The following is a 21,670-nucleotide window of genomic DNA, read 5'->3' on the forward strand; positions in this document are numbered from 1 at the left end:
AATAGTTAAGTGTGGCTGGAAAAAGTTACTGGCCATTAAATTATGTAATGTGAGTGGATTTGAAAGACATTTTAAAATATAAGTTGGTTGAAATTTTAATTTTACTGTGATGCATTTTTATTATAAGTATATAATTTAGCATAGTTAGCTTATAAATTATTTTATTAACATAGTTATTCTTTTAATAAATTATATTATGGTAACACTAATGACTACAAGACGTCCAATGTTTAACTTTGACTAAAGAAACTTATTTTCGAACAAATTTTGATTTTTTATAAGGGATTACTACAAATTATTACTAGTTGTCACCAACTACTTGCATCTCAGGGGTACTACAAGCAGCCAGATGTGTCACTAAACTTACCATCTGTACACATTCCTAAAGATGATGTTTCATTAATATGACAATTGAGACATTCATTTCGTACACATAATTAGGCAATGACCATCCATTATTATAATGTCAGCAACCCCACTGCCAACTTTTTTTTTTTTGTTTCCCAGTAGTGGGAATTAACTGCACCCATTTATTTACAATGTTTGGTGGAATTCCACAAGTCCAAGGCTCTCCTAGCCATACCTGACACACTTGATTCTCAGTCTATGTCACTGATCAAAGAAAACTCTTGTGGCCCAGCGGAAAGGAAAACAACTTGATTAACATCCTTTGCTGTGTCCAATGGCTCATTAGCATCTGCGTATTCGTTTAGATGATCATAATCTGTATTAGGCACAGCCAAACTCAAACTATGTTAAAAGTGGATCAGACTCTAATCCTTACATCGTTTTGTTGGATAAGTATTTGGCTTAGATATAATATATGATTCCATCATATAGTCTTATTAATATAAATAGAAATTAATTGAATTAATTAATATGAATGAAAATTATGACATTTATAAGATAAATTTGAAGTACTTGATTTACATAGTTTGTACTATGAAGTTATTGAAAAATGATGAGAGTATACTTTCATCATGTTGAAAAGAGTCACATTTTCATCTACTTGGCTGAAAGCATTTCCATAAACCTTTATATTTCAGCAACAGTAATAAAGTGGTATAATACTATTACATATACTAGTCTGAGGACCAGAAAGAAATAAATATACAAGAGAGGTAGAATTTTAATAAAAAGAAGATGCATTTAATCTCTTGCACTACAGTTTTGATTACTGATACTATCATTTCTCTGTGTGTATTATATGATCTTCTGATTGTAAAGGTCAAAAATACCTTCTAAGGGACTGTTCTCTTAAGAGAAAAAAATAAAAAAACTAGGGAAGTTTATTCTAGAAATACCAGAATGTCTCATGGAATTCAAGGTCTGGTCACATTCCTGGAACCAACTGGAATTGGGCTGGAGCACTGGGGAGAACTCTGGAAGTGAACTCTCCATCTTACTTATTTTCTTTGTCAAGTGGTCAAACATCCCCAAGGCAGCATGGTAGTGACTAACAATAGGACCACAAGTATTCTGCAACTGTTGGGATGACTTGCCATACTTCCACTGATTAGTCTGGTAATGGGTAAACATGCCCAAATGCATTCAGACAGTTTGTTACATACACAGACAGCAAAAATAAGTCATCATGCTGTCATTTCCCTGTGTTTCTAGTAACTAATGCAACACTGAACTGAAGAGGCACAATGATAAACTCTGTGGGACCAGCACCTCTGTTGCTGAGGAACTACCTGTAAACCCCAGCCAAGCAGTTTTATAGATTTATGTTGAAGTTTGCAGTTGTAACCTGGGGAAGGGGCTGAGGTCGAAAGTCTTGTGTTCAATTGAAACTAAGGAGATGGATAACAAATGGATTTGTAGCATCCTTCCATTGGACAGGGAGAAAAAAAACAGCCTCTTAGCAGCTCACCAGGTGGCTTATCTTCCTTTTCACTAACAGAAATCACAGGGCATTCTGTCATGCCTTAGGTAGACCATTGTTGAGCCTTGCCTAGCTGGCTTATAGAGATGTACAAGATTGTCAGTGTGTCAAACCTCCCAAATAGAGCTATTTCCCTGTGTTTTACTGGTGTTCTGATCAGTCTTGTTTTTCACAGTTAACTGCTATTTTCAGTTCTTAAATCCATGTGGCAGAACCTAGTCACCAACAGCTTCTGAGTATACATGTTCTTGACTAGCTTTCCTTGGAAACTGTGAGAGACTGACTTGCTTTTTTCAATTTTAGTCCAAAATCCTAGGGAAAGATTCAACCCAGTAAATCTTTCAGCGGCCCTACCTCTACACCAGTCAATTATAGACAACCTCCATGTAGATGGGTGTGACAGGTGGAGGGGGATCTCGGGAGATCTAGAAAAACTAGGTACATCATGAAAGAGCAACAATGTGTCTGTCTTTTATTACAAGATAGTTTGTAGTGTTTGCATTTAAAAGACAAAAGTTATTAGTGCCTGATAGTTGCTTGGACAATGCATATCTAAAGCCTAGTCTTGACTTTGTAGCTATGGTTATTAAATGCAGATCTTGCTACCAATCGCAATTTGTCTTATATGATAAAGGATGTGCTCAGGACAAGTCGACATGCACTGGACTTTTATAGAGCAGCATTCCAGTGCCCCTCAAATGGTCATTTTCCCCAAACTCTCATTAGGACTTTTGCACCCAAACCTCAGAACCTCCCAGAGTTTCTGATAAAGTCCCTTTGGCTACCAAGGCCTGTGAAGCTTCCTTGTAAGTACACCTCTAATTCCTGTTCATACTGAATTCCCTTCCACAGCAGCAACTCTAAGGCACTCCTCCTATCTCCCAGAATCTTACTCATATTTCTCTAAGTCTGCAAGGCCCACCCAGAATGCCTCCTAGAGCTTATTCTAGCAGGATACTGACTTATTTTCTCTAATTTCCAGACTTCAGAGGCCCACCCTACTCCCTGGTATCTTGGAAAAATACACCCCACCACATCTTCAACAATTACTTTGTTTTACTTAGTGCATCTCCTTAGAGTCCATTGCTTTCAGTGAAATTATTTTAGTCTCTGTTCTTAGCTTCTAGTAATAGCATAAAATTCAGGTGAGAGAGTCGTAGAAGCCAATGATGAGAGCTTTAGGAAAATCAGCAAGGCTCAACACTGTAGAAGGGGTAAGGATGAAGATAAGAAGAGGTAACTCTTGCTTCTCAAAGTGCAGTCCATGGATGAGCTGCAAGAAGTATGGTGACACCTTGAAGTTTGTTAAAATTGTAGGCTCTCGTGTCTCACTCCAGACCTACCACATCAGAACCTGTATTTTAGGAAGACCACAGATCATTGGTTTATACTTTGAAGTAGTAGAGCATCTGCCTAGCAATCTTGAGGCACTGAGCTCAAACCCTAGTACCGTCAAAAAAATGTATATTTATTTATATATTCCTCAAGGTCTTCTAACACAGTATTTCTAAAACTTAAAAGTATAAGTTTAAAACTTACATTTTACTCTACTGCTTGAACCACTCCACCAGCCCATTAGAAGACCTTTGAGCAAAAAGGTCCTACAACGCAGGAAAGTTAAAGCCAGATTGCAGGGGGTTGCAAGTAAAATTTTTCTTGGCTTACACTGCTGATCAAAGAGAGAAAATGAATTCTGTACTCCTTACTGTCTGCCCACAATTTGGTTTTCAGGTTCATTTTCCACCGTTGTACACATTCCATTCATCCTCTGCCAAATAGGTCTGCTCACCATTCTTGAATGATGCTTGTACCTTTCCACCTTTATTCTCAATGTCTTCCCCTTATTTTCTCTGTCTATTGGAATCTTATGTATTTTCCAAGGCCCAGCTTGAAAATAATTTTCTGCATGTTTCCTAGATGGACTCTACAGCTTCATTTAGCTTTAAAATTCTCATTAGCACATGAATGATGTAAATTATATAACCAGCTAACATTTACTGAGTAAATCTTAAATACCAGAACCAGTTCTAAGCTTCACATGTATTAACACTTTTAATCTTCTCCAAAATTTCACAAGGTAAGCACTATTCCAATCCCCATTTACAGATAAAGAAACTGATGCATGGAGAGAATAATTAGCAGACTAGAACAGTTGTGCAAGCCTGCAACCATTTCTTTAGGGAATGAGAGATAGGAGATGGCCTGAATGTTAGTGCTATTGCTAGATGATTTTAGAAGTTGGAGATACCAAGTCTCTCATTTCTTCTGTAGCTCTTATTAGTTTACATTCCTCTTTTTATCTACAAATACAGTTGTTACCATCTTTCCCGTAAGTAGTATTGTGCTCATCTGCAGTTGTTTTAGTGCTCATGCCATCCATGACTTCCATATACAGTTGGGTAGACTTTGGAGTGAAAAAGGGCTCTGGCCACAGGAGCAAATAGGAGCCGAAATCTAGCCTGTACTCCATGATTTATATATCCTAAAGCAGAGATATGTCCACTTGAAGGAAGGGTCACCTTTTTTTTTTTCTGTTGCTTACAAAGATACTGTATGGATTAGCAGCAAACAACTACAAAATCCCTCTACACTTGTTACATCTCTCATGATCCCTGTCCTCAGAACCCCCGGGTCCCATATCATTACTCCGTCGGCAAATATCAGGGCTCTAGAAGTCTCCTCTGTCATTCAGAGGGTTGGATCTTACTTGGAGCCGGGAGCATGGATGCACCTCAGACCTCTCCCCATCTGCCTCCCACATTCTCCCTAGTGACCCGTCTGTGCCTTTCCACATGTTCCCAAAACCAACGCGGTTGTTCTAATTTCAGTGTTGTGCAAGAGCCTTTCAGGCCCACTCAGATGGCTGTTTACCCCAAACTCTCACAGGACTTCTGTACTCAACCTTAAAATCTCCCAGGGGCTCTGACAAAGTCCACCTTTTCCTCCAGAAGATCCTGATCTCACCAGGGCCTGTCAGACTTCCTCATGAGGGTTACCACTAGGCCATGACACATGAAATCCTCAAAGTGGCACATTTAGGGCCCTCTTCCTGCATCCCAGAATCTTACTCATGTCTCCTCAAGTCAGTCCCTCAGCATGCTGATGGGACACTGAATCATTCTGGAAGCCAGTTTTCCAGTTTTTGTGCTAACCATAGTTCAAGTACCTTGAGAAGTACTCATTAATGACCTTCAACAAATGAATAGAGAGTGAAATGAGAGATCTTTTTGGGGGAAGAGAAACCTGGAATTCATGAATATACTTCTCAGAGATAATTTACTGTGAGCATATGCAAATTGTTACTTTTTTCTAAGAGGGAGAGAGTACAAGGCTTTCAGCCAAAAAAGGACTTTTTAAAAAAAAGATACAGAATATTTTCCAATCTTCATTTTTTAAAGTTCCTTATCTTTTATATCTTATTGCTTCATTTTCATAATATTTCTAGCTTTTCATACCCTCATAGTTAAAATATAATTAAAAGAGGTGCCTTAATACTCCATATGTGTACTAGAAGTCCTCAGGATTTTAATTTGTACTAGGTAATAAAAGAGCTGATGCACCAGGGGGTAATCAAGGTTAAATTTTTGATCAAGGAAATTTCTTTTTTCAGAATGGGTGCAAAGGAGACACATATGTGATTTGGATAAATGGCACCTTTGGAAATTCGGGCTTTGGGAAACCGTAATTGTTTGATAATAAATAGCAGGTTGTAGTGAAACAGGTGAGCCATTATGACACATCAAAGGGAGGCTGGAACCCATTATCTGGGTAATTAGGGAAGAAAAAAAATCCCCCTTATTTCAACCACATAGGAGGAAGCAACTCTGTTGCTCAAATTAATTATAAAATACCTTTAAGGGATATGTTTTAATTAAAATGTAGTCTTGTCTCTCTTTAAGAAAATCTAGTCTTCAAAAATAGGAGTTTAAGAACAAATAAGAGTTGTATGACTATATTTCAGCGAATTTTTCATTTTACTCTCCTCTGAAAGATGTTTTAAAAGTGTAAGTACTCTTAGTATGTGGTACATGATTCAATTAACTTGAAACACAAAACAACTTTTTCCCAATGTTTTAGGAGCAGGCTGTTAAACCCCTCCCCCATCCTGACTACATGATCTCAGAGTTTTGAGAGCCTTGTGTTTTGGAGGGTGACACAGTAGGGGGTTGAGAAATGTCCATGACTATATTAATGAGTGAATATAAAAAACCAAACCACAGAATATTATTCTTAGGCTCCTACTCTGAAGGTAGATATATTCAGGGCTTCTAATCATTAACAATTGATGCTTGCAGCAACACTTTGAGCAATATTTTGTTGCAACCATTTAGTAAATGAAGTGGAAAAAATATCTTCAGGTCAAAAATCTCTGTCAATTTCTGGGTGAAAGGCACAGGGTAGTCATTTTATTTATGTATTGTCTTTCATTCCAGGACCCCAAACCCAAGAGAGATGTGTCATGAATCATTTTCAGACACCTTTATGGTTTAAGTAGGTGGTATCTTCAAAACGTTAATGGATGAAAGAAATGAGATTATGGAGCTTCTGTAGGATTTTCATAATTGTTCTGGATCTAAACTTTCTTTTGTTGTTGGCAATGCTGCGTATTGAACCTGGGGCCTTGCACATGCTAGGCAAGTACTCTACCACTGAGCTATGCTCCCAGTTCCTAAAATGATTTTTCTTTATCAGTTTCCTTTCATCTTGTGTTCATTCTTACATTGTTAGATATAAATTGGCAAACTATTTCCCAGTGATTAGAATATTTTAATTATTATAGTTGTGTCAGTTATTCCCACATTTTGATGTGATCATGGTTTATACATGGTAAATATTCTATTAGATCTGCATATTTTGATGATAATCTATCATCTTGTACTAACTTACTAGGACTGCCAGAACATTGTCCTACAAACTGGGTTGTTTAAACAACAGAAATTTTTTCTTTCACCGTTCTGGAGGCCAGAAGTCAAAAATCTAGGTGTCATCAAAGCAGGTTCCTTCTGCATGTACTGAGGAGGAATCTGTTCCATTCCTCTCCTCTCTTGGTTTTTTGGAGCTATGACTGGTCCTTGGTATTTCTTGGCTCATAAATATAGCTCTCCAGTATCTGCATACATCATCACATGTGTTCTATTCTTATCAATCTCTTTCTTCATGTCCAAATTTCCCTCTTATAAAGACACCAATCATTGTATTAGGGCCCACTCTAATCAAGTAGGACCTCATTCACAAGCACCAGGGGTTAGGATATGAACATATCTTTTGAGGGGACACAATTTTATCCAAAACCAGCATTCTGTTCTATTTTTAACTTATAATATATTTCTCAAACTCATCTTCCATATTTCAAGCTTTAATCTTATGTTCCTTCTTCTTTTCATTGTCAATCTTTCTGAATAGTTTCTCATTTGGTTTTCAACCTGCTATAATTGGCATATCTGTATTTACCTTTTTGACTGAAACTGTTACCTGCTGGGTTTTGTTCCCAATTTTATCTAATATTTGTGGACTTCTACATCTCTTGCTGATTTTTCTCTTTAAAGTTGTCCCTGTGGGTGCTTTCCAGCTCTCTTGTTCTTATTGCACCACTCTTTTACAGTCTCCTTTGCTGGCCTCTTTTTCCCTTTCCTAGAAATAGATATTCTATAAGCTTATGTTCTCTGCTATATGTACTCTGTTATCTCCCTGAAGAAGCCCATTTACTGTCTGGCTTCAGTATTATCTTTTTGTGGGTGACTCCTGGTTCTATATCTTCAACTTCTTGTGCCCTGCAGACTCACATAGCTAATGTATATGGTAGAAATAACATGGAATTAATAGTCATGTGGACTGTAATGATTTTTCAAAGGCAGTTCAGAAGTGTATTTTGAAACTAATATCACAGTTGTACTCATCCCTATTTCAAGTCCAGTCTTTCTCATTCACTCCTTGTCATCCTAAGAAGTCATAAATGAACTTTATTGGGTGTTTGTTTAGGTTGGACAGATACTAATTATCATAGTCAATAAATATGGGTAAGATAAATAAGAATTGATAAGATAATCTTTTTTGATTGCTAACATTTATTGAATGTTTATTATGTACAAAACACTTTGCTTAAATCATCTACATTAGTTTGTGATTTCTTGAAAATGAGAAAAGTGAAGCTTAGAGAAAGCAAATAATTTCCTCAAGGCCAGTGACAGAGCATGGGACTCAAACTGTTCTCTTTGCTGTCAAAACTTCAGCTCTCAGCCACCACTCCTTAGTGTGCAGAGAAGGAAATCAGGTAAGCAGTCCCACACAGACTACAGCTTTCATAGGGCTTCTCTGATTCAGTTAAATATTCTGAGCTGCTTTGTGAACTTGAGTATTTTAATGAACAAACAGAGCCCACACTTGGTACAACAGACCATTTCTTGTTTTTACAAGAAATGCCAGTCATAGCTCAAGGATGGCATTCTTCATATTACTCAGCAAGAGGCTTGGTCAGCATCAACAAGGCCTCTGTCATTCCCTACATGAAGTTGATTAGGAATGACCGAAGCCTTAACTCTCATTTATTATTAATGGAACCCTTACACAACCAAGTAAACCACTGGAGTAACTCTCTGGTGTGAGAGCAACCCCAGAGAGAACAAGAGGAGCCTATCTGTGAAAAAGGAGAGAATCTTATGTTGCATGAAATAGTTATATCTTGAGCCTTTTCCTTTCAATCAATCTGGTCAAGTCAGGTTAGATGCAAGGGTGGATTTAGTTAAATGTCTGTGAAAACTAGAATGGACTATTTACTATAGGGAGAAGATGTAACTTCTTTTTCTTTAGAGAAAGATGAGATTCATATATGTTTCAATAGTATTGTATGACACCTAAAGTGGAATTGTGCACCAAAGGAGTTTTACAAAATGAGGCAGGTGGCAGGAGAAAAAAGGCACATATGAATGTACTAATATTTCTTGAAAACCAATATTTATGGATCACCAAGAATGCAAAATCAGATTAATACAATTGTGGAAAACATTGTTTTTTTATTTTGTTGCTGTGGTGACTGTTATTATCATTATCATTTTGGAGAGTAATTGTAAAGACAAAGAACTTTGGAATGAATTTGCAAGATCCCTCCAGAGACTTGAGAATGAGCAGGATTACTTTGGAATGTCCTTCAAGAGCCTTTCTTTGATTGGCTAGTATTTCACAGTAGTGGACATTCACATAAAATCCAGACTCACCAAGCTCTCCTTATGCAGACCTATAGATGGCACTGTCTCCCTATAATTTTGGTGTTTTTCTTTTAAAAAGAAAGATAAAGCTCTCTGCAGCTAGATCTAGAAGTGTGTTAACTTCTAATTAGATTCCACCATTACAAACCATTTGAAACAGATGCCTTCAGGTGCATGGGATAGATTGTAGAAGAATCTATAGTTGAGAAATTTAGAAGACTGCACTATCAAAATTAAATTTTCCTTTTAGTTATTCTCAACTGTGTATGAAAAATAGGTTTATATATGTTAGTAATAAAGATAGATGAAAGAAACTATTTCTGTTTGCTATACTATTTATTTTCTCTGTAGTGGTCTTGCTTAGAATTTAAAATACATTCCTGGATCAAATGAAAATTATAGATAAACTTGGCGTAAGTATATTAATCTTAGGGATTACCAGAAACTCCAAGATTCCATGATTTGGTTTCTTAGAATTGTTAGGGTAGAGTATGTATTATTGTAGCAGTAAATTATAAACTTCTGTGAGCAAGTACTCCAATGTCAAATACATAGTTGTTTTTCTTTATGTAACTGAGGCAGCTACTCAAAATTCCATCTCTTGTTTTAATTTAGTGTCCTTTAACCTAAGAAAGTGGAGAAATGTATAAATAATATATTATCCTTAACGTGAAGCTCTAAGTAGGAAAAAAATATTCTTTAGATTGATACATCTGTGTTGTGGATTTAGTTTGTTAACCACAAGATGGCAGTATAACGTTCCCATGTCTTCAAATACAGTTTTTAGTTACATGATTACTACATTAAACTATTTTTTTAAATATATACAAATATATATATATATATATATATATATATATATAAAATACTTATGGAACTGGAATTTGAACTTAGGGCTTCATGCTTGCAAACAGGTACTCTACCACTTGAGCCACATTTCCAGTCTAGTACTTTCTCTTTTAATCAGAAATGTGTATAGCTAAGGAATTTTAGGACAGCTATGAGGAGGAGAAGTATTAATAAAAGTTCTTAATATAAGTAGGCAGAACAGGACCTGCCTGGAACTGAGGGGGGGAAGGGGGAAGAGGGTGGGGGAGGGGAGCAGGGGAGAGAAATGACCCAAACAATGTATGCACATGTGAATAAAAGAATAAAAAATAAATAAATAAATGAAGTACCCAGCCTTGGGTATTTTGTTAAAGTAGAAAAAGCTGCGTTCCGGTGGCTCACAACTGTAATCCTAGCTACTCAGGAGGCAGAGATCATAGGATCACAGTTCAAAGCCAGCCTGGGCAGAGTTCGCAACAAGTCCCTATCTCGGAAAAAAAAAAAATCACAGAAAAGGGCTAGTGGAGTGGCTCAAGGTGTAAGCCCTGAGTTCAAGCCCCAGTATGCAGAAAAAAAAGAGTAGAGAAGGCTAGTTAGTGATTTTTTTTTAGATTGAGCAGTTTTTAGCTGCATTATGAAAATATGTGTATACTTCAAAGTTAAAATAGGAATGTGATGGTATCAAAGTGGTCAGGCATATCAGGAATTTTCCTTTAAAGAACAATATAGTTTCTTTGTGTTTGTCTTATAAACCTCAAGAAGTGATATGATGGAGATTAGAAGTGTAACAAAGAGAATGGAAAGGAGGCAAAAGTAAAGGTACTGGCATCTAAGTTTAAAAAATAAAAGCAGTGGTAACAATAATGTCTACATGATTCTTGTTGGACTTATATCTTCTGAAGTTAGGAAACAGCTCATCTGTCTACTCAATAGTGGGTATTTAAATAGCTATTATCTAGTATTATACGTACTTAAAATATTTTCATTGGTATGCTTACATATTATGTAGCATTATGTTTCACTGCAAGGATGCTTTTCACAATTATTTTAGGGTTTTTTTTTTAATTCTACTGTGATTAATTTTAAAAACTGCACTGCAAAGAGTCTTGTGAAGAGAGATCTCCTTTTAGGTAGAGACCATGCCTTGTTTGTTTTGTGTTACCAGGCCTAATCTAGTGTTTAGACTATAGCAGTCACTCAAAAAATATATTTTTATTAACATAGCATTTTCCATTAAACAGTAAAGTTCCATTGAGACCTATTTTGTTGGTATACCCTGCCTAACCAGATGTAAAGGTGGCAAGTGTAAAGTGAATACTTTCTGATTTAGAAGCCAACTGTATCATAGTGATACCACTTGTCTTGCTGACAGTGCAGGGAAACATTCCTTGCAGGAGCCATAGTTTCTCAGAGCATCACTAACAACAAAACTTTTGTTTTTGACCTAAAGTATATCTAAATAAAAATGATACAACACTAACCAGTATGACTATATCTAACGTATAATCAGTATAAGACATGCAGTTGCTGCTTATGTGAGAAACTATATACTAAGTATGTTTTTTATTTTAAACTTAAAGAGGAAGTCTTTTGCTTTCCATTCTTTACATAGGTTAGAAATGAATTACACCATTGTATAAAACCATATTTTTAAAGAGATGAGGTCTTGCTATATTGCTCAGGCTAGCCTTGAACTCCTGGGCTCAAGCAATTCTGCCTTCTGAGTAGCTGGAATTATAGGACTATACCGCCCCACTCAGCTCTGTAAAGTCATATTTGTGGATATTTTGAATCTTTTAGAAAGGAGTCACAGTTACTTTGTTAAAAAGAACATATAAGAAATAGTTACCTGTGTGAGAATAAGTATAGTTTCATGTAGGGCCCTATACGTGTAGGTCATGTTCCAAAAATCCGTAATTTTAGATAAGTAGTTTGAAGTCAGGGTGTACTTTCCCTGGAATATGTTACTGAAATTCATCCTTTAATAAAAAGCCTGCACTAAATATGAAATCCACAAATAGGAGTTCTTAACTCTGGAGCATTTAAGATTCCTGTGCCCAAACATAGGGTTCTTTGGCCTTTGTTAGCTTCCCTGTGCTTTTTTTTTTTCTTCTTGGTGGTACCAGGATTTGAATATGGGGGCCTTAAGATTGATGGGCACATACTTTATGCCTTGAGCCATGTGCTAACTCTTCCTGGGCACTTTAAAAGCTCTAAGTGGTGAGCAATGGGACTCCTTGTTTGTATGTGGAAAAAGCATAGTGGCTTCTTCCCTGCAATGAAATAAAAAGGTGTCAACAGCCAAGAAGGACAGGGTACCAGGCAGGACCAGCAGGCTGTGTAGTGGGACCTCACATACACAGAATTCATAAATTTAAGCTTTTAACAATTATTTCAAATATGGCTAGGCATAAAGTCATGGGTCATTGCCAATTGTATGGGTTGAAAGCATTGCTGTATGAAATGTAGGCATTTAAAATAAACTACATTATAATCACACAGTGAGTTGGCATTTCTTTACTTTTTAATATATTGAGAATCTCAAAAAAATAAGAGTACTGGGTCTCTTTCCACATATGTGAGGCCCTGATCCCAAGGGTCAAGGGGGAGTGAGTATTAAAGCCTCTGACCCTAGTGGTTCCTGGAACAGACTTTTGCAGTGAGTGATGGATAGATAGATTGATGGTGAATAGTCAGAAAGCAGAGATGAACCAAAGAGGAAGTACAAACCAGAGATTTAGGCATAGGAAGCAAGGTCAGAGAAAATGGAGCAGCAGGGGTCATTAGGAGGTACAGGTTGCTAGCATTCGACTAGTTCTAGATTGGCAAATACCTGCATTTTTATTATGGTTTATGGTTTGTATGAATATATGTACCCTTGCTTTGAATAGACATGAAAAAGTCACACTTTTAGTATCTATTTTACTAACATTAAATTGCTGAGAAAATAACCACATAATAAAATTTTGATTTAATTAAATAAAAATATCCCATTTTTTCTGTTTTATTGATCTCAAATACTGGCATGTTTCAATGTAAGAATGCATAATACTAATTGTTAAATAAATCATTTAAGATAATGATATATACTAAAATATACTCTTATTTCTATCAGTAGACTCTAAGTTCTCTGAAGGTATGAATTTTGCTCTATTTGATACCAGCCTATATTCCTAGCGCCTAAAACAACCCAGAACAGAATAGGTGCTCAGTAAGCATTTGTCAAGTGAACAGATGAATGAATAAATGTCAAGTTTATTTTAGTTTTTATTTATCTTGGATTTAATTATTTGATTAATGTTTTAATGGTAATTAAGTTATTGATTTAATGATTTATAGTTAATCAATTAAAATTCTAAATCTTTTATCAGTTTAATAGAAACCTTTTTTCCTAAATGATCTGGGACAGTTTCCTCTATGCCCAATGTCATTGGTGGTGAGAATCATGCCACTTACCTGCCACCAACTTCAAACATTGCCCCAGGAACCATACATTTTCTTCCTACTAGCTGAAAAGGAAGACAAAGCAAATCCAAGGGGCCCCAGTTTTGCTGCTCTCAGTAGAAGTCAATCACGGAGGGCCTTTAATTCTAGGTACTATTGGTCCCACTGGTTCTTTAGCCCTTCATAATTGTCTTCCTAGACCTTGACTGGGTATGAATGTAGACCTGCTTCTTCCTGTTACCTGGCTCCCCAGGAATGGTTACAGGAATCATAGAGTATCTTATTCTTAAGTTGGTTACTGTTTGGAATTAGGCCACAGTGTTTTTCCCGTCAATCCTATTTGTCTCACACTTCCTCAGAAATCCCTGAGCCAATCCCCATGTGCATCAGTCACTTGGTAGTAGACTTCTTCAATGGCGTCATAGCAACCTAATCTTAGTTTTCCCCTTTTGGTATATTAAGTTCCTACTGTGGTGTCCCAAACAGTTGTTTAACCCATTCATGTACATATGTGTGTGTGTGTATGTACTTATGTGTGTATATATACATACTTAAGTATTATGTAACTATTATTAAAATAGTTACATAGTTGAGTATACTGTAAGAGCTGAGCAAGGACATAAGTACAACCCAGGTGAACAAAGACAAAACAAAGGGACCCCATCAAGAGACATCCGTGTGTTAGTGAACTTTCCCTTTCAAGGAGAACAGGGGTAAAGCAGGGAGGCAGTGTCCCGATGCCTGGTGTCCAGTCCCAGCTTTGTCCCTTAGTAGCTGTTGCTTTGAGCAGGCACCTTAACAATTCTGTGCTTCATCCATAAAGTAGAGCTACAGTGCTGTCTACTTCATAAGATTGTTGGAAGGATCCAGTGAGTTGATACATGTAAAGTGTTTAGAATTGCACCTAACATTTAGTGGGTACTCTGTATTAGTTTTTACTAGCGGAAAAGAAAAATATACAAGAATCTAAGTATCTTTCAAAGTTTTAAAAAATGTTCACAATGCTCACATTATATGAATACATGCATCTATTAACTATAGTTCTGAATTTATGACATAAGCTGTAGTTTTCTGTTTAGCTTCTAGAAACTTAATCTTATTTTACTTAACTCTAGAATTTTGTTTTTTTCCTCACACTGTATATCACTGTATATCATCTTTTTCACTAGATGAAGTGGTCTTTTAATTCCCAAAATGGAGTCATTAGGTTGATTCTGGAGACTTCCTTTCCAAATCCCATAGTAGGCCAACATGAGTGGTTCTTTAAAATTTTTATTTTCAACTGACCCATAATAATCGTATATGTTTAGGGGGTAAGGAGTGATACCTAATTCTTATTTTAGTAGGCAGCCTATCAAATGATTTGGGTCACTTCCATCCTTTACAACCTACTTTTTTTTTTTTTAACAAGGAAGGGAACTTATATGTTTGTAGATATTCTATTATATTCATCATTTGTAATAACTTTTGAGGTTTTAATATTGGATGTAATTACTTGGAGTAGGTTTTATCAATCATTATTAATCAAGATAAGAAAGACCTTATCTTCAATGTAAATTATTTCCATATCCACCCCCCAAAGATAGAAACTACCTGATTGACAATTATTGATTTATAGATTAGCTAGGATCTGTCTGTTCCATTATAACTAAAGTTTATAATTAGCTGAGTCTTCTTTTCTCATTAGTTTTCTATTTCTTTTCTAGTTGCTCAATTCCATGTATCAGTACTCTCAGTCAGGGTCTGTCCTGGGTTTCCTACCAACTCCTTCCATGCTTTTCTGACTCTTATACATAGCTGACTAATGTGACTTTTTAAATCCTTGATGTTATTATAGGAAAATAGTAGCTAAATTGATAAACTTGGCTAACTGTACTTTGTTTCAAGAGGATGATGCATTAAATATTTACATTAAATTAATCCATTTGGTAGGCCTCAAATTTAACTATACTAGGAAAATCAGGAAAGAGATGTTTTGAGCTAACTTCAAAATAGACTGGTTCTGAATACTTCATTGCCCTATATATTGGAGAAAGTACAACAGGTGTCTTTCAGAGGCAGCCCCTCTCCCCCGCACCAAGCATGGGGTCCATGCTGCTAATACATATGGAGTTATCAGATGCTTTTTCTACTTTCATCCTGATTTCTCACAAACAAACACAGTGCATGCACACAACCTCATGCCCATACATGCACACACTCAAGCAGAAAAACAAACACATTAAAATACTTTCTACCTGGGCCTTATGCAGCTGTCCTGTGATTTACACACTGACATTATTATTATATACTGTAACTGTAAGCTGATTTTCAAAAGTATTTTTTAAATTAGTTCTCCCCAATGTCCATGAATTCATTCAAAAAACATTTCTTGAGTGTTGTGTGTATGCCAGGCCCCGTGATAACAGTTTGTGTGGCTGTTCTGATTTAACCATGCAGAGTGTGTAGCCCAGAAAGCGTGGTAACATTTAGCTGAGCCTGTTTGCCAGAAGGCAGGTGCTTAGTTCTCCAAGCTTCACTAAAATTTGATATTTTGCTTTCGTAAGCTGGTTAGAAGCATTGCATGAAAAGACTGCCAACTCTTGTCCCTTTTTGTCCAAACGTTTTTAACTTGCAAAGGAATCTCAATGTGTAAAACTTTCCATTATAAGGCCACCTGTAAACTTAAAACAGTCAAACTGTTTTTTCAGCTGCCTGCAGCTCTGTTTCTCAACTGACTAAAACTGACAGATAAAGATGGCTTTCCCCTGAGATGGACTGTTTTGTTTGTGGTTATTATGTCACTACCAGGAGGGACAGCTCCCCTGATCCACAGGGAATGCAGAGATGCCATTTACAAATACAATCATATGCTGACTAGCAACTAAAAAAAAATAATAGTTAAATAATGATTTCATTGTTCGTTTCTGTGTCCATGACAACTGGGAGATATGCAGCTAGATCCAGACACTGCCTGTGAGCATTCCTTGCCTCAGATACTACTAGTTTGAGAAAATTTACAATTCATTTGTGACAATTGAGCTAAGGAGAAAAATGTACATTTCCAAAGTTTGTTTTAGTGGTTTTAGATCCCTGAAAAGTGATTCTTTTTTTTATCACTTCTTTTATTCACAAGCATAATGACTTACCTCTTTGAAATTCTGCTCTGGCATAGTCTCTGCTTGATGATAGCCAGTGACATGGAGTTATCATCCTGGAAATGGACTGAGCTGCTTGGGTTCTGTCTCAGCCAATTAACACTGGTAAGACCTCAGGCGAGTTTCTTAATCCTTCTAATCTTCGTATCCTCATTCATAAGTTAGGAGAGGTAAATCTTTCAATAACATTATTGTGAGTTAGATGAGACAATGCCACAAAGTGGGTAGCCCACTGTTTGGCCCAAGCATGCACACCATGAATTGGTGGTTTGGCCATCTCCCCAACAAGACTCCCAGAGAGGTGTTCTCAGCCTGGATTACACTTTAGAGTCACTGGGGTAGTTAAAAAGATCCCAAAGCTACGGCCACTCCCCAGAACAACTAAATCAGAGTCTCTTGGGGACTCAACAGTTTTAAAACTGTTCCAGGTGATTCTAATGTGCAACCAAGATTGAGAAATGCTGCCCCTGAGGGTGGGGCCTATGTCCTGTCAAAGTGCCAGAAAACATACACACACACACACACACACACACACACACACACACACACACACACACGAACGAAAAGAAAAACTTACTAAAGTGAGTATTTTGAACAAATTAAAAAGTCAATACAATCTAGAAAACATAAAAAGTGACACATAGTACCTTGTGTATTTTGTTTCAGATATGTTGAGTAACTGAATAGAGAAAAGCCAAAAGGGAAAACTTTATGTCAACAGCATGATAGAGTAAATCTACTAGAAAAGAAATAAGAAATTACAAAGTAGATGCGAGGTAATTTTTGTATGTGTGAGGTAAAGTTTGTACAGTGGAAACTATACAAAAGCAAAATTATTTTTATATTTAATTTTTAAAGAAAGATTGAGTTAAATGAAAGAAATAACCATTAAGAAAATTCTGTGCTATTTTAACACAAATATGAGTCAAATACAAACTGTGCTCACTTAGGTCATATCCATGCTTGCTTAAATTTTAGGGGAAAATGCCGGCAACATGCAAAAACATGTATTATTTATTCTGACCCAGAATCTTTAGGGAACTATTACAGTATTAAACATTTTGGAAGGGAAAGTCTAAAATCCAGAATAAACTCAATTGTATATTATTAGATAAGAAAGGCTGAGTTTCTTCATGATAATTCAAAGATGTTAATTATTAAGTTCCTAGGATCTTATAAGGTTTTTAAAAATAACACCAAAGTTAACTTTTCTAAAGGAATTACTTAGCCATCAGTTCTTTAACTGTATATTCAAAAGAGATTTCCTTTCTATTTTAACATACCACAGGATATTTATAAGCATGTTACTTTAGTTTTAAAGAATAGTTTTAAAATAAATAATTTCAAACCCCAGTATTACAAAAGATTAAACAAATTATCTAACATTCAGTATTTGCTTCTCTGCATGTAGGATTTTGAAATAGCTATATTGTTGGTAGGCATCACCATTATACTTGTGTACTAGTGCTAGTTTTATAGTTCTTTTTTGTTTGTTTGTTTATACTTTTTAAAATCAGGATATATTCATTATACAGGGTGGGGGGATTCATCATGACAATTCTGATTAGGCTTATATTGTACACTAGCTACATCCCTCTCAACCTGCGCCCCCCCACTCCAAGCAATTGCAAGAGGTTTCTTTGTTCTATTTCATATAGGTATATGAAGTCCATCCACCATATACCCTCCCCTAATCTCCTTCATTCACTCTTCCCCTCTCACTAGTACCCCTCCACACACACACTTACAGTTCCTTTTGTACATATGCTCTCATTAACTTTTCCCAGTATCTCCATGAAGGTGTAGGTGAAGAACAAGCTTCATTTTATATGTGGGAAATTAAGGCCATTTGCTAGTAGGCAGTTCAAGAAGACCAGGGTGAAAACTCTTGGGTTTTAATCCTGAAGTCCTTTTCATTAACTGATTCATGCAATTATCAAGCATTTTCAAGCCACAAACATGTGTTGGAAGCAATTTTGTTGATGAATGTCCAACGTGAGTGAGTCACAGTCCCTTAATAGAGTTCCACTTATGCTAGAAATGCATTTTAAAGTTCATTACCAGTATCAACCAAAGAAAAACACACAATTTGAAACTGCCATGGCCAAAGTCAGCAACTTCACAGTATAAGCCAAATGAAGAAATGAACTGAGGTGGTGCAGAAAGCCATCACTACCACCTTCAAGGGTTGTATTTTGTGATGGCCAACCAGGTGGAAGATGGACCTGGACGCTAACATCCCTTGCAGCTGAATTCTCTGGGGATTTCTGCAGCACTTGGGGAATACCATGGTGTTTTTCTAAGAATATATTACTCAGTGATACTCTATTTTCTTTTTCTCCAGGTTTTCAACTGCTCATGTTCATTTTAGTTTTGGTAGAAACTTTTTAAATGATTAAGCATTTTGGTTATTTTTAATGCTAACCCAGTATTTAGCTGGGTTCTGAAGTAATCCTGGTGTTAAATTTTTATGTACTCATATTTACTAGACACATATAAAATTCTACAGTAAGGTGTAAAGTTTGAGTTTAATTAATCTCCTTTAAAATACAATCCACTCTTTGCTGATTGTAAAGTCTTGGAGTAAATTTAGTGCCTTAATTGTCTTTTGTAACTAGCTATTTTTATTTTATTTTAAAGCATAAAACGAGTCAATTAAATGGATAGAACTATTTTACTCTTGTTGAGGATTCATGATTGCCATAAAGGAAAGTTTAAAAAAAGAATATTATTTGTTTTTTAGTCACTGAATGGAAATATTCTTTTTTGAGCTTTTTATGATTGACAATATATGCTGAGATAAAGAAATTAATGTTTGTGAACAAAAATTCATGATAAAATGTTGAACAGTTAAATATAAATATTGTTAAACAGCAAATAAATGAAATATATCCTTCACTCTTGTATGAAACTATTTTAACTTAATGTCAATAAAGTTTAAATTAGTTCAGACTTTTCTTATTAGAATAAATGTTTCCTTTTAAAATGCATGATAATCACAATCAAGACAAAATTTGTCCTGTTATTTATTTTCAAAATGATTGTACATGTTTAGCAGACTTTTGATTTAAATCCCCAGTGATGTATTGGAGACAGATGTTTAGATGACCTCATGTTTAAAGTAATGTTATATTTGGACACAAGATTAAATTTTGCTTAAAATCTTTCCCTATAAGCTAAACTATGTGGTAGTATACAAAAACTAATCAATGATTTGCAGTGGATTAATGCAATTCCTGTATTTTAAGAAAATTTTCTATCTCTTATGGATTTCACATAATACAAAAGGGCTGATTATGAAACAGCTGTTTACAAATGAAAATATTGTTTTTGGCTGGCCAGCTAAATGGGAAACAGATTTGAAAAGTTCCAAGAATTTGAATGCAAATTTACCATATCATTTATGCTGAACCAAAGAACATTGGTGAAAGACTGCAACATTGTTTACAAAAAAATTCAGTTGAGGACTGGTTTGTAGGATATAACTTAAACATGGAAAGTAGTGTTTCATTTTTCAAAACTAATTTTTCTTTATGAGAATCAATATGTAACTATAGGTCATATATTCCAGTGGTTTTTAGGAAGCTCATAAAGAATATTTCATTGAAGAGACATTAGCAGATGAAGCAACTAGAAATGTATAGGCAACTGAATGGAGTGAAATAGATAAAATATAAAAGGTAAAGATAATAAGTTAATGTATGTGAACAACTATGCTTAAGGCAGAGCTTTTTATGTATTGGCATATTTTGATTTCTATCAGCAGCTAGGATGCTATGTAGTGAAAATGACATTGCTAAGGAGAATTTAATTTAATGATACTGGGGTTTAAACTCAGAGCCTTATACTTACTAGTCAGGTGCTCTACCACTTGAGCCATACCCCAGCCCAGAAAATTTAATTTTTTTTAAAAAAAACATGGTTTACGATGAAAACCTTCATATTTTCTCTTAATTTTGTTAGGACTATTTTGGAAATTGGTTTACATAAAAATAAATGACTTAAAGGCTTAAAGTTGTAAGTTTTGAACTTTGCTTTTTTAAATGTCAAATTGCATTACTTAAGATAGTTCATGAATTAAAATGTCTAGAAATATTGTTTGTTTTTCTCTTCCTTTGTCTCTCCAATTGTCTTTCTCCTTGTCTCAGTTTTCTAAAAATAGGATCATGTTTCTTCAGTAGTTTTTTTTTTTTTTCCTAAATCACCTGGGAAAATAAGTGCCTTTTGTGGAATGGGACATTACATCTAGATCTGTTCTTACCACTTAATATCCTAAGTGGTTGTTCAAGAAAGAAACAGGTGGAATGCATGAAAAATATTTTACAATACAAGTTATGGGATCAAACGAAAGAAAAAGAAATCTAGGAATGTAAGAACATTGGTGAAAGGACTTTTAAATGGAATGTAAGTATTTTATTAATATTGATGAATGTGTCCTTAATGGATAATCCAGCTTTCGCATATTTTAATTTCTTCTACCTATTTTTGGGTGCCAGTAGTTAATTAATACCTGCAAAACTAGTTCATTAACATACAGACATGTTAAATGGTAGTAGACTATAAATTTAAAGAAGAGATGATGCCTTATGGCTCTTTTAATGACATATATCTTTCACTTTTGAGAATAGGAAAGATAATTTCCATTTCTTAGATTAGGCAGACTGCATGGCTTATTCCACACCGCTACACTCCTTCTGGCTTGACTCCTGATAATATAATGACGAATAAAAATCAGGCAGCTGCCACAAATGAGGTGCTTTTGAGAGCTGTTGAAGAACATTTTCTCTTTTAGTTTACATTTCATTCTAATATACTTACATATGTCTTATAAACAGTGAAAAACTTTAAGAAAATCAGCCAATGTCTCTGCTTCTAACAAGCTACTAAAGTTGATATTTTTGCCAATTGGGTAAAATTAAATTTTAAAATGAAATGCAGTTGACACTGATGAAGAAAAAAAAATACTTAAACATAAACCTACTATTTTAAAACATACCAGTGTTTGTGTTTAAAAATTGTGTCATGCCACTTTCACCAAATGTACAATGTCATTTAGTCACTATTACACACATAAAGAGTAGCTTCACTCCCATAAAAATTCCTTTGTTCTTATTCCCTTCTCCCTTTTCCCCTTTCTGCACTTGCCCTGATTATAGTTCTGTCTTTTCCAG

At 35.5% G+C, this 21,670-nt stretch overlaps 1 protein-coding gene and 1 long non-coding RNA gene across 8 annotated transcripts in view; both read left to right on the top strand.

Annotated features, from left to right (window-relative positions):
• The window catches only part of Slc25a21 (solute carrier family 25 member 21), a 468,932-nt gene that overhangs the window by 8,994 nt on the left and 438,268 nt on the right, over positions 1–21,670 (top strand). The window lies entirely within an intron of this gene.
• LOC141421594 (uncharacterized) overlaps positions 10,195–21,670 on the top strand; it is a 44,558-nt gene continuing 33,082 nt past the window's right edge. Inside the window, exon 1 of the long non-coding RNA XR_012446182.1 lies at positions 10,195–20,903. This is a non-coding gene — a long non-coding RNA (uncharacterized lncRNA). The remainder of the gene's footprint in view (positions 20,904–21,670) is intronic.

The sequence above is a fragment of the Castor canadensis genome, chromosome 3 (assembly GCF_047511655.1).
Source record: "Castor canadensis chromosome 3, mCasCan1.hap1v2, whole genome shotgun sequence".
NCBI classification, from domain to species: domain Eukaryota; kingdom Metazoa; phylum Chordata; class Mammalia; order Rodentia; family Castoridae; genus Castor; species Castor canadensis.